The sequence below is a fragment of the Geospiza fortis genome, unplaced genomic scaffold, assembly GCF_000277835.1.
Source record: "Geospiza fortis unplaced genomic scaffold, GeoFor_1.0 scaffold70, whole genome shotgun sequence".
NCBI lineage: Eukaryota > Metazoa > Chordata > Aves > Passeriformes > Thraupidae > Geospiza > Geospiza fortis.
The window spans coordinates 4162379-4175274 of NW_005054317.1; the positions used below are offsets into that span (position 1 = coordinate 4162379).

The window sequence follows — 12896 nt, forward strand, 5'->3', positions numbered from 1 at the left end:
GCCGTGTTGTACAAGAAGAGAAGAAGGTTTAGGGGATGACAGGCTGCTGCAGGAGGAAGGGATGCAGGTTTCCAGCTGCTGCTGAGGCTGCCTTTGATGAGGGCTGTGATTGATGCTGTGTTTGGAGCAGGCAGTGACGCGCTGCTGACCTTTCCCTGACGGGCTGAGCAGCTCTAATGATCTTGATGGAGCTGGCGATTTGTGTATTGGGTTTGATGTACAAGGCTTGACACGGCATGGAGAGATGGGACTGGAGTATGACTGACAGCCCATTCCCATTAAGGATGGTGAGGCACAGCCTGTTCTCTAGTGATTCCTTTCAGTGAGAATGCTTTGACGAATTATATTGTAGCAGAGAAGTTTTGCTGTTAAATACCGTCCTTTTAATAGCTTCAAAGCAGTTAAAAACAGATTAGAATGAAGTAACTTGCAGACCAGAAGGCTTATCACTAAAAAGGCTGTCCAAATTACACACTTAATTAATATTTAGTGAATTATTTTTACTCTGACTTTAATGTTGAGTCCTGAGGCAGATGAAACAATGCAGTGGCTTGCATCTGGGATTCTCTTTTTCTGTAATTCAGCTGTATAAAATTTCAAACCCTGGACTTCTTGCAGGCAACATTAAAACCTTTTAATTTCCATGAGTTGAGCTGTGTATAAATCACACCCTGGTTGGCACATCTCGTGGGTGCTTGTGGCAAGAGTAATGAATTTCATGGTTTGTTATGAGCTACTAAAACCAACAGAAACACAGAAAGCCTGTTGTAATCTCAGCATATCATTCAAGGAAGCAATTTATTCCTAAGTATGAACAAATGTGAAGTCACGATAACAAGTTGTTATTACTAATTAAAACAAAGGGAAGAATAGCAAACATCTCCTGTCATGTGTGTGCAGTTGCCAGGCTGTTTGGAGGATACTGGAGCTCTATCCAGCTTCAACCAGTGGGACAGCCAGGCTGGGAACCTTGCCATTGCCTAAGACAGGACAACCCTCTGTGCATTCCAGGAAGGGCACTGGGCCATGATCCTAAGAGGGCTGGGGCTGAAAAACCACCCAAGCTTAAATAGAGATGCCACTTTTCAGAATTTTATTGTTTTCTGTGTTTTGGAGGGTTATTTTAAAATCAAGGTTGGCTTGATTGTAGAAGTCTTGTGGAATTTGGGGTATACTGAAACGGCACATGCTAGTCCATCTGCTGGCACTAGCTGGTTTTGTATCATCCAGGGCCACTTCTTGTTCTCAGGTGTGAAATAAAAACCCACTTGGACACCCTTCTTCCTACTGCTCTGTTGGGAGATGAGGAGCCAGGTGCATTCCTGACCCTGTCTGATGTCCCTGTGCTTGCAGATATACAGGGAAATTTAAGACTTGAAGACATTGCAAAAGCCCCTTCTTGTTCATGACCCAGCGTGCATGGTTCCCTCCCTGACATCATATGAGAGAATTGACTGCATCCAAAAACATGCTGAATTTGCCACCTCCCTGTGCATTTAATACAGTTTGGATGCAAGCAGCAAACAGGTCTTAGTTGGCTCTGTGTCTCCTGGGTGGGAGTAGAAGCATGGCCATCTCAGACCTTTGCTGGTATCAGGGGATGGAGGTTTGTTCAGCCCTGCAGGACCTCACTGGGATCAGGGGCTCACATGGTGCCAGCCAAAGTGAGGGAAGCATTGAAATCCTGCTGGCAGCCAGGGAAGATGTGCACAATGTGGTTTAAGGAGGTAAAAACCAGGCTTGTGTCACTTGTCCAGGACTGGGCTGGCTCAAGGCCGGCCTCTGAGCACGGAGATGGTCAATTCCCCTGGTCCTGGGGAATGCACAGCGTTGGTGGTGGAGCCAGGCAGTGCATGACTAGTGCACAGGAGAGCTCAGTGACTTAAGGCAAGAAATCCTCAGTACATAACCACTGACCCGAAACACCCTGTTAGACAGGTTTGAAGCCAAAAAATAAAATAAAAATCATCTGATGTGACAGCGACCCTGACAGTGTCAGGCAGTGAGAAGGGCGGCAGCAAGGGAGTCCTGAGCTGCTGCCAAGGCACATGTCAGCGCAGGCTTGCAGGGTTAGTTGGCTATCCTGAAAATACATCTTCTATTTTGTGTAAATGGAAGATTAATTTGTTGCTGATCAAAAGTTTAGATCTTTGGACAACATACCACCAGATAAGCTGAAGATTTATGCATTTCCTTTGTAACGTATTTTCAGTGAACACTTTATTGTTTGTGGAAAGGCCCCAAGAAAAAGATATGATTACAAAAATAGCTGTGTTGAGTTTATTTAGCTTAAATTACGATAGACTGCTTTAATGAGGCTTTTGTAGACATCATTAAAGGACACAATTAAAGTCTTCAGATGAGAAGCCTATCAGGCTAGCAAAGGGGAGAAAACCACGGGTGCATCTGGATTGTTCACGTTCAGTTACAAATTTGATTTCAACATATAAAAGTAAAAAACATTAGTGCCGAGTGGAAGCTGGAGGCTATGAAAGCCTTATTGTGTTAAGCTCTCTAAAGCTTCTTACATTAAGGTGATTAAAAAAAAACAAAAAGAGAGAGGAAGAGATAGTGATTGATGAAACCCTGTTGTTGGTGTGCTCTGTGTGTCACACCACAGTGCTGTGCAGTGCTGGGGTAGGGACGGTCAGTGGGTGAGGATCCTTTTGGGGTGCCCTGCCAGGGAGGGGATTGGGGTACCAGGCAGTGATGCTCAGGAGCATCAGCACGGTGTGCTGATCATCCCTGCATTTGTGTGGTTCAGTGGTGCTAGAGGACATGGGCAGCACAGCGTGAGCTCATGGCCACACCTCACTGTCCAGCTCTGGCTGTGCACCAGAGGGTACCAGCCAAGGCCAGGCCTGTCTCTCTGGGTGAGTGGGTAGGAAACACAGAAAAAAATTGTCTCCAAAATCAGCTGCAGTTAGTATGGGCTGTACCTCCCCTTCTGCGTCAGCTACTGCTGGGCTCCATGGTGTTTTAAAAACTAAATTCCTCCTTGCAGACTGACAGCACAGATCCTTACCCATGGCTCTGCCAAAAGTGAGTGGAAGGCAGCAGTGGTGACAGCCGGAGGAATGGCTCTGTTGTGGTTGGTCTCAGGCAGCAGCCACAGGAAGGTACAAATGGCAACCCTGAGGAGAAGTGGAGGAGGCCAAGTTTGGGGATTAATGATCTGTGTCTGGTGCTGGTCTCTCTGCCTCTCTGTCTATCCCATTTTTATTTGACATAAGGCACCCCTGCTTCTAGCATTGGGAGCTGTGAGGAGGAAGCATTTGCTGCCTTGCTCAAAAAGAATAAAGAAAAAACAAAGCTTATCTGCATTTGAAGTCCTGACCTGTATTTCATGACTCAGATTCTCCAAGGAGCTTTCCCCGTACCTTGGGCACATGCTTGTGTGTCTCCTGAAGAGCCAGGTGTTTGGCTGGGCAGAATGGGCTGTATCCTACCACATAGGGCCATTTCCCTTCCCTGTCACTAACAGCTTTTTGCAGTCAGCTTGCCTTTCCCATCCAGTGTTTGCAAAGCTGTGCCCTCTCCAGTCTGTTGTTCAGCTGCTTATCACTGCCTTGCGCCCAGGGACCACACTGGGCTCATCCTGTGCTGGCACTGTGCTGGGAGCACTGGCTCTGCCAGTGGGGATTGCTCTGGAAATTACAGGGTGAGTGTGGGAACAGGGCAGGAAAAAACCACTGTAGTGTCCAATTCTACATTTCTGTGGTCAGAAAGAGCAATGGGAAAGTAATCTATGACTATGCCTGTGGCTGTGAGCCAGGATGGGCTTGGTGGTGGTGGTGGTGGTGGGGACCTGCAACCCCCCTGCTCCAGAACAGTCTGTATCTCTGTGGGCAGCATTTTGGGGTGGCAGAGTCTGAAGCCTTTTGTGACATCCCAAGGTAGCAGTGCTGTGCAGTGCCCTGGTATTCTGCAGCTGAGGATGCTCACTAAATAATTCAGAAAGGCCACTTGATCTGACATTCATCAGGTTAGTAGCCCAGTGACCTTGAGGACACCAGTCTGCTGTTGCTGCCTGTGGCTCTGCTGTGCAGCCCATTGTCATCAGGAGAGTCAACATGGTCACGTGGAACTCTATTGATTGACAGACAATCAATACATCAAGGTGATAAAACACAGCATTTATGAAACATGGGCTCTGCAATGATTTGTTAAATTAGCCGTGGGTCTGAGTTTGTGCAAATGGCGGAAAGTTTAGAGTTGACTGGGTTTGGCTCCTTGTCATTAAAACTAGCAACAAAGGGAAGAAAGATGGTGCTGCATTTACAGGCAGAGCTGTCTGTCTCACACCTCTGCATTGAAGCAGGGGTCTCCTGCTCTTGATCTTTCTTTATTTTAGTAGCTTTCTACTTCTGGTCATTTGCTTCATTGCTGGCAGTTGTCAGCATCCATCCTTGTAATGGTGCAAGTCTTTCACCTAACCTTTGATAATGTGCCCCACCAGCTCAGTATTCTCCTTGCTGCCTAATGAAACACCCATTTCACCTGCATAATGTGCAGATTCCGTCAAGAAATCTTATGTTCCTTCTGGAGTTATTCCAACACATGACCTTTTCACAAGCCTCACAGTGGGTAACGGTAATATGGAGCAATTGCCAGCAAACCGGCAGCTTTCAAAGCAGGAAGGCTCATTTCCATTTCCCTGAGACAGTTGTGTGTCCAAACGTTACACAGCTTCTGATCTGATTTCCTGTCTCAGAAGAGGCTGTTCGTTGGATTTTGTGGATATTTAGATTTGCAAGTATTGGAACAAGAGGTCTGTCAGGAGAAATGACAGAGACGCTGTTTGGAGACACAAAGCTCTTCTGCTCACAGCTAGCCCTGCAGCTGAAGTGTTACAGACATTGGTCTTTTACTGATCTTTGACTTCAATTTGTGATTCTCACACCCATTTTATCTTTGTGGATGAACTTAGACTGAAAAGCTTGCAGTTTCTGGTATGATCCCTTTGTGCAGATGATCAGTTGGCCAAGAAAGCCAAGCAGAACTCGCCTTTAGGGTGGTTGGTTGTGTGGGGATGACACTGCCACATGCCCCGGGGTGGCATCATGTCAGGCTGGTGCAGGGTGATTGAAGCTGCTGTAGATGGTGGCACAGAGGGTGTTGTACAAGAAATGTGGGGTTGGACACTCGTGCCTTGCCAGCCTTTCCCCTGAAGGTGAGGTCAGCTGATGGAGACCCTTGGAGCATAAATAGAGACTTTGCTCCAAAGTGTTGGCAGCTAAAGGACCTTTCCTCCTGGAAAGTTAATGCCAATAAAGTCAGACATTTTTACTCATTTTGGGTGAAGATGAGTGTCCACAAGATGTGCCCTGTGGAGCAGGATGTGTTCCTTGTGCTGTTTGTAGCCCCGAGTCACTGCTGCATGCTTTGAGGGATATGTTTCCAAGGAACACACGTAATTTCTGCTCTACAGCATTTCTGCTCAACATTATCATTTTATAAGCAGGCTTCTTTGTTTGCTTCTGCCCAATTCAGTTTTGTCTCATTCCCTTTGTGTTGTAATTAACATGTTCTGAGTGTAAGAGGAAAAGTAAATCATCTTGGGGCCATGGCACATTAATCACAGAGAGGCAAGATTGACAGCCTGCCTGCAGTGCTGATTCAGGCTGGAAAGGGCAAAATGGGCCAGTTTAGGAAGCTGAAGGATCAGGGAAGATTTTTCCTACAAGTTCTATTGCTCTTTGTAGTTGGAGGAGTTGAAGAAGACCCTCTTCAGCACTTCAGCCATCTCTAGCAGAAGCCCCTGCTCAATGAAAGGAAGGTCTGATCTGGCTGGATGCACTAAGAGTCAGTGCTCAACTCTTGAACTTGCTGCTCAGACTTAATATAAATGAAAAAAAAAAAAAAAAGAGAGTTCAGATCACTGCACATTCTTGATTTGTCCCACTTGGCTGAGTAACTTGGGGAGGCTCTTAGAGCTGGGCTGGTTTGTCCCAGCTGCAGATCTCATCCTTGAGATTTTGAGTGTAATTCCATGTAATTAAACCTAATTTATGAGCCTTAATAATAACAATTTAAGGCATTTGAGTCTGCAGAAAGACTCACAGCTGTAGTTTCTGCATCCTTCTGTGTTCTGTAAACATAGCTAATATTGCCAAAATCAAGGACTCTGAAATCTGGAGTCAGGCATCAAAAGTCAGGAGCGTGCAACAGAATGTTAAGGAAACTTCCCACTCTGACCATTCACGAGACTCTCTGGCAGTCACACTCCCAAGGCCAGAGACTTTGACTTCTGGGACGGAAGTCCCTTCATGGCAGCAGCTCCAGTGAGCCTAGAGCCCCTCCTGGCTTCCCTGCTCACAGCTAGGCCAGGTTTCCTCTCTGGTTCTGCCCCAGGTTTCCCATAGCAGTCTCAGGTGTCCTGTTCCATAAAGCCATTTATTCCCAGAGCAGCAACTCAGATGTAGCCCAAGGTGGTGCCTCTGAGAACCCTCCAAGAAAGGAACACCCGGGCTTTTATCCTCTCCCACTTTAGCCCTTCCCCCCAGTCCTTTTCTGGTTCCTGCTCTCCTTTTGCTGCCCATCCACCTCACTAACATCACTGGTCTTCAACTCCTTTTTTATCCAAAAGGTCGGCAATTCCCAGTTCCTGCAAAGTCTCTCAGCGTTCATTACCTGGCTGGCATCCCCCATCTTCATGTCCTTTGTTATCCCAAAGGTTGGCAGTTCATGGCCTCTTGTCTCGGGGTCCCACCCGGAGTTTAAAGTGCATTTCGATCTCCATCTCAATCTGCAGTTTGCGAGCCCAGCTACCTGGACCAGGTGTATTCCTCAACAAGAAGCGCTGTGTTGGGAAAGTTCTATTTGCTTTCTGTGGGGTTTTTTTGAGTCCAAAGAAAAGAGTTTTTTTAATTTCATGCACTTTTTGCAAGTGCCATAAACTGAGAAGTATGCTGTCCTCCAGATGACTCAAATTATTCATTTGTGACCGCCCAATTCCCAAACAACGGAATTAAAGAGCAGCAGAAGGGATTTGGCAGCGTAGCTCCTTCTCTGCGTTTTCTATTCCTAGGGGAAGGAAAGACAGGGGGAAGAGGCTTAGCATCCCCGTTGAGGTGCTGTATTCCTGGGGCTCGCAGTACTCACCTGAGACACACATAAAAAGGTGTGAATCGTTCATCTGTCGTGGCCCTGTGAGAGAAAATGTATTAAAATATGCAGTGACCGAAATGCGACGCTAATAACTTGTATTCCCCAGAATATTTAGCCCTGCTGGTCACAAACATGCTGCGTCTAAAAGCCAGTAGGGAATCAAACTAGTGTAGAAGATAATTGAGAGGGCATTGAAAGCCAGGAGAAAAACGATGCGTTGCTCGGAGCCAGCGGATCATTGCGTTAATAGCCCACGTACCTAAGAAGCGGTACGTGAAGTTTGACAGCAAGTTGAGGTTCGGTCAGCATCAAATAAGAAGGGAAGGGTAATTAATGTCTTCGCACCATTCAATTTAGGCTGCTGGTGCGCAGCCAACTCTTCGAAACACGCAAGCGAGCGAGGAGGATTTTGTTTTTCCCCTCTCCCATTGCCCAAGCAGCCTAGAGGATGTATCGATCTGGGAGAGCGGGCTGATCTCCATGTAAATAAAGGGGCGGGTGGCCGGGCCGTGGCGGTCCGGGTGGGATGCGGTGACTTTGCCTTGCTGACATCATTGCTCATTAACATGCAGGAGAGGAGAGCAATGCAACAGCAGAGCCCCGCGCCGCTCCCGCGCCGCCAATTATTCTCCATGGGCTGCATCGCTCCTCGTTAATGCCTCGCGCTCGGCGAGCAAATTGGACATCCTCTCGCCACCTCCGAGGGTCACTCGGAGAAAGGCAGGCTGGAGGGGGGAGCTGCTGGATCCGCTCGGATTGGGAGTAGAGAGGGAGGGACCCTCCGGAGCCGGATTTCAAAGCGAGGCAATTGAGGCGAAAGCTGCAGACGCGGGGCAGGAAAGGCAGGGCTTTCCAGGGCAGCTTTCCTACGGGAACGTGCCTGCTCGGAAAGGCTTCCACAGAGCCCCAGAGCCGGAGCGAGGGATGCTGTATGGCACTGCGGGGCTCCGGCTGGTCCTGCGAGCAGCCCGCAGGCACCGGGCACAGCTAGGGCGGCTGGGCAGCTCATAGAGCCTTCCCTCCTGCGCTGCCATCGCCAGCGGGAACAGGTAAGGAGCTGCCTTTGGCCAGCCACTTCACATTTGTCGTGGGTTTTTAGAAGGGATAGAAAGTAGAGGAGGAGGAATGAGGAGCATTCCATGGATGCACGCAGTGCTAACTTTGCTCAGTGTGCTGCTGGTGGTGAGCTGCGAGGGGCTGCGCTGTTTTTCCAGCCTTTGCTGTTCTCTGTGTTTATGGATGTGTAAGGTTAATTGTTAAATTGTATTTCTGCAGCTGCAGGACGTCGGGGAGAAATGCTGATGCTATTGTAATGGAGTTCTCGTTTTAAAAATAATCAGGAGGGCTCAGCTGGCTCTAATAGGAGTTTAAAAATCTTCATTTCTCGGTGTTAATTGTATTGCTCTGGTGAATGCAGCCCCTAGAAGCCTGGATTCTCTGCACATTTTCTGAGCAGACTGCGTGGAGGCTGGGGCTGTGAATGAGGACGCTGCCGTTCAGATGTTTATTTTTATTTTGGTGGTTTTGCCTTCCTGAGAATAGGAAGTTTTAAAGTAATAATCTTTCTAAGCCCTTGTTGTTCATGCCAGAATGGCAAACTATAAACCAACCTAGAACTGCAGCCTGGGGGTTATGTTTTTCAGTGCAATCTTTTCAAGTCCAATTTCCTTTTTTTCTTGTCCCTTGAAGGAACATTTTAAGCAGATGTGACACAGACATGACCTGTGACCGTGGAAAGATTTTAATCCAGTTATTCTTTGTTTTCTAGTCATGATTCCTTGGCGGTGCTAAACAGTGATTGAATCTTTTTAAGCAGTTGAGGATTAGCGCTGGACAGAATAATGCCAAAATAATTATTTGCACCAGATGCAGTGTCATCCTTTCAGTTTTAGCTCTCTTATCTTGTAACTTATCTGACTTATTTTCATTTGGCGATTATTCCGCCTGCTGTGGGAGTACTTACATGTCTCGCATCACTGCATTGTGTTTATAAGGGTGCCGGCTTGAGCCTGTGATAAAGATTTGTAAAGTAAAACTGTCTGCAGCTAACAAGATTATATTTTGCTTCGTATTTTAATCTCCTCCCGTTGTGTGTTTTCTGCCAGCCAGACTCGGCTTAACAGAATGACCCAGCCTTGCGCATTTGCTGCTGGCAGCCTGGCTGGGCTCAGCCAGCACAGCCTCGGCTCAGGCTGGCAGTGTTTGCTTTCACATGCGGGTCAGCATTGCCTGCCTCGGGGGACACCGTCTGAGCCTTAACTTCTGAAATAAATTACCGTTTTCAGCCTAGCTCATCCTGCTTCTGAGCGCTTTGCCCATCAGCCAGGTTTTTTTCCTTTAGGATGTATGGCCTGCGAGATGCTTGGATTGCAGCGTGTTTACTGCTTCCCGTGGTTTCTGCTTGTCATGCTGCAAATACAAGTGAAGACCCTTAAAATAGCGTGTACAGCCCTGGGGCAGGTCGCTGGGAACTCACTTAGCTTAGCTAGTCTGGAGTGATGGGCTTGGAGCCTGGAATGGGATGGGGGAAAGAGAGGGGCAGGAAGATAAATACTGCCTGTGGAGAGCCCAGAGTTATTAAAACTTGAGAAAACAGTGAAGATCTGCATGCTGAACAGAGATGGATTTCTCAGTGGACAGCTGGGTTTGGATCCAGGTGCTAGAACCCCAGGCTTGGAATTTTCATCTTCAGTTAAGAACAAAGCAGAAAGGACCTCCTGTGATACAGCTCTGCATCCTGTTAGGCTGAAAAGACACCCAGTGCTATCATTAAAATCTGACAGGATAACCCTCAGGGTAGGGCAGGGCTTTGTCCCACAGACCCACCCTGGCTCTTGGATGGGGAGCCCAGAGGGAGAGTTCCTCAGGGTCCTGCTGTGCCTGCTCCTCCACTGTGCCCCTGTCCCATCCCCATCAGCCAGAGGCCCCGCTGGTCTCTGGGATCCGTGGGGTTGGGGTTGTCCTGCCATGGGGGACATCAAACCCTCCTGGGTGTCCACAGCCCTCGCATCTGCCCATTCTGTACCTTCTACCTTTTATAGTCACGAGCTTGGCTTCAGCATTGTTTGCCCACCAGCTTCAGGGTTATTACTGCTGCTGCTGAGCCTGTTCTTCTCTTCAACTTGTAAACTAGTGGTTTGCATTTCTTCTCCATGACTGGGGAAAAATATGTGGTTATTACTGTTTCTGTATGCTAAGAGCTGGACCTTTAAGGGGAAAAAAACCAACCCTAATATAAATATGCTGAGAGTAGTGGTGAGCCTGTGAGCTGGCAGACTGCCTCCATCGTCTTGGATGTGAGAGAGCAGCCTGTTGGATGCCTTTTCTCCTGGTAGCATGGCTGGGCAACAGGCTGGGGCTCACTGCAACTTCTTTTGCCTCTTCTCTCTCTCCCCTTTGCTCGATCTGCAGCTCACATGGGTGTAGCAATTTGCCCACTTCGTCTAACCTCTATTATGAAAAAAAAATTATTGAATCTTTTGCAAAATATCCTGAGAGAATCCAAGTTGAGGGTTCTTCTGAGAGCTGCTGAGTTATTAATATCCTTTAATTTAACCATCTCATCTTTATGCATCAGAATTCTCACAGTTTGTGTCAGGGGTTGTGGCTCATGGGAGCAGCCTGGCACTGTGGCTCAGGTCAAGAGGGTGTTTCAACACCCTGCTGCTCTCACCCAGCTCACAAGGAGAAACTGGAGCCCAAATAGGGACCTGTGTTCACTGCAGAGCATTGGGGTGCACCTGGGCTCTCCAAACTGGCCTGTGATGCACCCCAGATCCCCCACTGTGGTTCAGCCACAGGCTGGGAAAATTGGTCATGTTTTCATTCTCATCCTGGGGTGTTGCTGAAAAGTCTGGCCACAGCTTTGGTCTGTGGTTCTGTGACTCCTTGTTTGCCTACGGGGGGCACCAGACAGATCAGATGAGGAATCTGGGGGTTTGTGCATTGTGTTGTATTTTGTTCTGATTTCCTGGTCTGCCTCTGGTTGTTCCCTGCCGTGTGGTGCCTCAGACCACAGCAGGATTGGGAGCAGCCTGGAGGCTGCCCCAGGCTGTGCCTCAGGGGATCGGTGGTTTGGGGACAGGGCAGTGGAACCCACGGGCAGGTGTTCTGCCTGCTTGGGAAAGGGATGGTCCTGATTCATGATGGAAGCAGAGCAAATGGAAAATCCTCAAAGGCTGCTTTTGCTCATATTTGGCTGCAACTGGCAGTACTGGGGGTAGTTCTTTTTTTATTCTTATTTTTCTCAATTAAGCAAGAATAGCTTTTGCATTGGTAGAGGATGAGTTTTAAAATTAAAATTAGTCTCCAGCCTGAGGCCAAACATGGACAAATCAGCTAGAGAGGAGAATTTTTCCAGGAGTGGAAATGGGCTTTGTCATAAAAGCTGCAGTGCCATCCTGGATACCTTCACAACTGCTGCTGTGGGCACTGCAGGGGTCAAGGGGGAACTACAAATAAAACAATATTGTAAAGAAAGTTGACTTGCCTTGAGCAAATTGAGGGGAGAGACAAGAGCGTGGATGGGAAATATGGAGAAGAGTCTGATTTGCAACTCCTCCATCCTCTTAGTGTTTCCCCACCTAATGTGACCTTCATGCAGATGGGTGGCTACATGTGCTTTTCCTGTGGCCTTTGGGATCTGGGGGACTTGTATCTGTAGGATGCAACCAGTTTGATTGCTGGATTATTTCTCTCTTCCTTGGTTTCCTGGCATTTCTGTTCTGCCAGCTCTGTTGCTACCACCTGATGTTGATCTGTAAAGCCAGCTGTTCCCACAACATGTTGTGTCAAGTGAATGTTGGCATCCCTTTGACTGTCCTTGCAGGCCACCAAGGGCACCTTGTCCTCAGATGGAATTCCTGCTATTTTAGGTACCTATGTCTAATTTACCTCCTCCTCCTCCTGCACCGCAGTGGGCAGGTAAAAGCTTTTGCTAAGCTTCCTTTTCAACCCAGGTAACACAGAGTCTTTGCCGTTCATTCCTACTGATAGGTTGGGGTTTTTTTCAGCTGCAGTGACTGGAAGAGCTGGGAAGTTGCCAGAAATATTTTGTCTGGGGAGATGCCCCCTTGTCACTGAGATCCGTGGGTCCTGAGGCCGTGGGTAGCAGCTGGATGGGAGCTGCTGGGGCAGTTTGGTTCAAAATACCGTGTTAGAGAAGTTGGAGAAAGAGGCAGAACTTCAGCCTGAACTGTTTTAAGCACAAAATCATGGAGCTCCTCTGATGTTTAGGAAGTCCATGGGGAAGCCATAGCTGGGTGCTGCTTGTGGTTGCTCCATGCCTCAGTTTACCCGTGCTGGAGAAGAACTGCTGGGCTCTCCCTATGGTAGTGAAGGACTGTTAATTTTTCCATTTAGGTAAATATTTGCCCTGTCTGTGGGGTCTGGAAAAACGTGTCTGTATGGCTGGAGCTCATTTGGGATGGGAGGATGCCTCATTAACTCTCAATTGAGGGGAGGAGATAACAGGCAGGGATATTAAGACACCCTCTTTAAAAGACTCAGGGGTCATAGGAGCTGCCCCAAATCCTGAGCCTCCAATCCCTTTTCCAAGAAGTCTTGGGGTTTTGTGGTTTACTGACTGATGACCCAAAAGCCTTATTGCAGTCAGAATGATGGCAGGATGCTGGAAAGAGATCAGGCTGCCCCGTGTGTCTTAAGCCAAGTGAGAAGGGAATTGTTCGTCTGCACACCCCATCTGAGCAGAGCAGACAATTGCTTTTTGAGGGATTCCAAATCTTGCATGCTAATGTGTGCACAAATGCATGCAAATCCTGTATTAG

At 47.9% G+C, this 12896-nt stretch overlaps 1 protein-coding gene across 4 annotated transcripts in view; it reads left to right on the forward strand.

Annotated features, from left to right (window-relative positions):
* Window positions 1–12896, forward strand: part of PRICKLE2 (prickle planar cell polarity protein 2) — a 103382-nt gene that overhangs the window by 53009 nt on the left and 37477 nt on the right. The window contains exon 1 of one of the 4 annotated variants that reach the window (XM_031056364.1): window positions 7784–8159. The exons of the other annotated variants lie outside the window; for them this stretch is intronic. The gene's annotated coding sequence lies outside the window, so the exon portion shown is untranslated. Of the gene's footprint in view, window positions 1–7783; window positions 8160–12896 lie in introns of those variants that run through there. 4 annotated transcript variants of the gene reach the window in all.